Source organism: Triticum urartu, chromosome 4A (assembly GCF_056163025.1).
Source record: "Triticum urartu cultivar PI428250 chromosome 4A, HENAU_Tu73, whole genome shotgun sequence".
Lineage (NCBI taxonomy): Eukaryota > Viridiplantae > Streptophyta > Magnoliopsida > Poales > Poaceae > Triticum > Triticum urartu.
In genome coordinates, this window is record NC_141876.1 from 149,681,663 (window position 1) to 149,686,544 (window position 4,882).

Sequence of the window (4,882 nt, forward strand, 5' to 3'; positions counted from 1 at the left end):
GTTAGGCGTCGCGTTCTGAGCATCCAAGAGAAATTGTGGATTGCCAGTGAACGAAGTCTGTGAAGGTTTGGGAGTCTACCTTGAAGACTTACCTGAGTGATTGGGCGAGGTCTGTGTGACCTTAGCTCAAGGAGAAAACGGTGAGGACTGGGTGTCTTGGACTAAGTGTCCTTGACTGGGTGTCCGGGACTGTGTGTCCTTTGGTTTAAATACCTAGCCGCTCCAACCAGACGTACAGTTGTCACAGCAACTGGAACTGGTCCAACAAATCATTGTCTTCAACGTGTCACTGGTTTCATCTTCACTTCCTTTCACTTACAGTTATTCATTGTGAAGCCATTGCATGCCTGCTTTATCTTTTGTCTTCACAACATGAATGCATGATCTGTTCGGCTTCATAACTTCTTCCTACCTGATCCTTATTACACTGAAGCTGTTTGTCATTGCGCTTTCACTCTATTGAATACATGACCATGGCTGGCCTAGTGTAATCTAACTTCCGCTGCATAGTAATAGGCATGATCTTCACTGTTTGTCTTCACAACTCTCACTTTTGAAGACTTTCATAAAAATCGCCTATTCACCACCCCTCTAGTCGATATAACGCACTTTCATCCTCCCACTCACTTCTTTCGAGAGAAACTCCTTCTCCAGAAAGTTTCCGAATTTAGCAACAAAAGTCTTGCCTTCGGATCTGTGATAGAAGGTGTATCCAATAGTTTCCTTTGGATATCCTATGAAGACACATTTCTCCGATTTGGGTTCGAGCTTATCAGGTTGAAGCTTTTTCACATAAGCATCGCAGCCCCAAACTTTCAGAAACGACAACTTTGGTTTCTTGCCAAACCACAGTTCATAAGGCGTCGTCTCAACGGATTTTGATGGTGCCCTATTTAACGTGAATGCGGCCGTCTCTAGAGCGTATCCCCAAAACGATAGCGGTAAATCAGTAAGAGACATCATAGATCGCACCATATCTAGTAAAGTACGATTACGACGTTCGGACACACCATTACGCTGTGGTGTTCCGGGTGGCGTGAGCTGCGAAACTATTCCGCATTGTTTCAAATGTACACCAAACTCGTAACTCAAATATTCTCCTCCACGATCAGATCGTAGAAACTTTATTTTCTTGTTACGATGATTTTCCACTTCACTCTGAAATTCTTTGAACTTTTCAAATGTTTCAGACTTATGTTTCATTAAGTAGATATACCCGTATCTGCTTAAATCATCTGTGAAGGTGAGAAAATAACGATATCCGCCATGAGCTTCAATATTCATCGGACCACATACATCTTTATGTATGATTTCCAACAAATCTGTTGCTCTCTCCATAGTACCGGAGAACGGTGTTTTAGTCATCTTGCCCATGAGGCACGGTTCGCAAGTACCAAGCGATTCATAATCAAGTGGTTCCAAAAGCCCATCAGTATGGAGTTTCTTCATGCGCTTTACACCGATATGACCTAAACGGCAGTGCCACAAATAAGTTGCACTATCATTATCAACTCTGCATCTTTTGGCTTCAACATTATGAACATGTGTATCACTACTCTCGAGATTCAATAAGAATAGACCACTCTTCAAGGCTGCATGACCATAAAAGATATTACTCATATAAATAGAACAACCATTATTCTCTGATTTAAATGAATGACCGTCTCGCATTAAACAAGATCCAGATATAATGTTCATGCTCAACGCTGGCACCAAATAACAATTATTTAGGTCTAATACTAATCCCGAAGGTAGATGTAGAGGTAGCGTGCCGACCGCGATCACATCGACTTTGGAACCGTTTCCCACGCGCATCGTCACCTCGTCCTTAGCCAATCTTCGCTTAAACAGTAGTCCCTTTGTTCACCTTGCCATCCTTCTTATCCGCCAAATACTTGGGGCAGTTCCGCTTCCAGTGACCAGTCTGCTTGCAGTAGAAGCACTCAGTTTCAGGCTTAGGTCCAGACTTGGGTTTCTTCTCTTGAGCAGCAACTTGCTTGCCGTTCTTCTTGAAGTTCCCCTTCTTCTTCCCTTTGCCCTTTTTCTTGAAACTAGTGGTCTTATTGACCATCAACACTTGATGCTCCTTCTTGATTTCTACCTCCGCAGCTTTCAGCATTGCGAAGAGCTCGGGAATAGTCTTGTTCATCCCTTGCATATTATAGTTCATCACGAAGCTCTTGTAGCTTGGTGGCAGTGATTGGAGAATTCTGTCAATGACGCAATCATCTGGAAGATTAACTCCCAATTGAATCAAGTGATTATTATACCTAGACATTTTGAGTATATGCTCACTGACAGAACTGTTCTCCTTCATCTTGCAGCTATAGAACTTATTGGAGACTTCATATCTCTCAATCTGGGCATTTGCTTGAAATATTAACTTCAACTCTTGGAACATCTCATATGCTCCATGATGTTCAAAACGTCGTTGAAGTCCCGATTCTAAGCCGTAAAGCATGGCACACTGAACTATCGAGTAGTCATCAGCTTTGCTCTGCCAGACGTTCATAACATCTGGTGTTGCTCCAGCAGCAGGCCTGGCACCCAGCGGTGCTTCCAGGACGTAATTCTTCTGTGCAGCAATGAGGATAATCCTCAAGTTACGGACCCAGTCCGTGTAATTGCTACCATCATCTTTCAACTTTGCTTCCTCAAGGAACGCATTAAAATTCAACGGAACAACAGCACGAGCCATCTATCTATAATCAACATAAACAAGCAAGATACTATCAGGGACTAAGTTCATGATAAATTTAAGTTCAATTAATCATATTACTTAAGAACTCCCACTTAGATAGACATCCCTCTAATCCTCTAAGTGATCACGTGATCCAAATCAACTAAACCATGTCCGATCATCACGTGAGATGGAGTAGTTTCATTGGTGAACATCACTATGTTGATCATATCTACTATATGATTCACGCTTGACCTTTCGGTCTCCGTGTTCCGAGGCCATATCTGTATATGCTTGGCTCGTCAAGTATAACCTGAGTATTCCGCGTGTGTAACTGTTTTGCACCCGTTATATTTGAACGTAGAGCCTATCACACCCGATCATCATGTGGTGTCTCAGCACGAAGAACTTTCGCAACGGTGCATACTCAGGGAGAACACTTCTTGATAATTTAGTGAGAGATCATCTTATAATGCTACCGTCAATCAAAGCAAGATAAGATGCATAAAAGATAAACATCACATGCAATCAATATAAGTGATATGATATGGCCATCATTATCTTGTGCCTGTGATCTCCATCTCCGAAGCAACGTCATGATCACCATCGTCACCGGCGCGACACCTTGATCTCCATCGTAGCATCGTTGTCGTCTCGCCAATCTTATGCTTCCACGACTATCACTACCGCTTAGTAATAAAGTAAAGCATTACATCGCGATTGCATTGCATACAATAAAGCGACAACCATATGGCTCCTGCCAGTTGCCGATAACTCGGTTACAAAACATGATCATCTCATACAATAAAATTTAGCATCATGTCTTGGCCATTATCACATCACAACATGCCCTGCAAAAACAAGTTAGACGTCCTCTACTTTGTTGTTGCAAGTTTTACGTGGCTGCTACGGGCTTAAGTAAGAACCAATCTCACCTACGCATCAAAACCACAACGATAGTTTGTCAATTTGACTCCGTTTTAACCTTCGCAAGGACCGGGCGTAGCCACACTTGGTTCAACTAAAGTTGGAGAGACTGTCGCCCGCAAGCCACCTATGTGCAAAGCACGTCGGGAGAACCGGTCTCGCGTAAGCGTACGCCTAATGTCGGTCCGGGTCATCTCGTCCAACAATACCGCCGAACCAAAGTATGACATGCTGGTAGGCAGTATGACTTATATCGCCCACAACTCACTTGTGTTCTACTCGTGCATATAACATCAAACCATAAAACCTAGGCTCGGATGCCACTGTTGGGGAACGCAGTAATTTCAAAAAAAAATCCTACGCACACGCAAGATCATGGTGATGCATAGCAACGAGAGGGGAGATTATGATCTACATACCCTTGTAGATCGCAACGGAAGCATTGACACAACGTAGAGGAAGTAGTCGTACGTCTTCTTCCCGATCCGACCGATCCAAGCACCGTTACTCCGGCACCTCCGAGTTCTTAGCACACGTACAACTCGATGACGCTCCCCGGGCTCCGATCCAGCAAAGCTTCAGAGATGAGTTCCGTCAGCACAACGGCGTGGTGACGATGATGATGTTCCACCGAGGCAGGGCTTCGCCTAAGCACTACAACGATATGACCGAGGTAGAATATGGTGGCAGGGGGCACCGCACACGGCTAAGGAACGATCACGAGGATCAACTTGTGTGTTCTAGGGTGCCCCCTGCCTCCGTATATAAAGGATCCAAGGGGGGGTGCGCCGGCCTAGAGGAGGGCGCAGGAGGAGTCCTACTCCTACCGGGAGTAGGACTCCCCTCCCCGTTCCTTGTCCAATTAGGAGAGGTGGAGGGAGAATAGGAAAGGGGGGGCGCCGCCCCTCCCTCCTTGTCCAATTCGGACTAGGGGGAGAGGGGGTGTGTGGCCTGCCCTGGCAGCCCCTTCCTCTTCTCCACATTAGGCCCATAAGGCCCATTAACCCCCCGGGGGGTTCCGGTAACCCCTCCGGCACTCCGGTTTTATCCGAAACTTCTCCGGAACCCTTCCGGTGTCCGAATATAGTCATCCAATATATCAATCTTTATGTCTCCACCATTCCGAGACTCCTCGTCATGTCCATGATCACATCCAGGACTCCGAACTAACTTCGGTACATCAAAATGCATAAACTCATAATAACTGTCATCGTAACATTAAGCGTGCGGACCCTACGGTTCGAGAACAATGTAGACAAGACCGAGACACGTCTC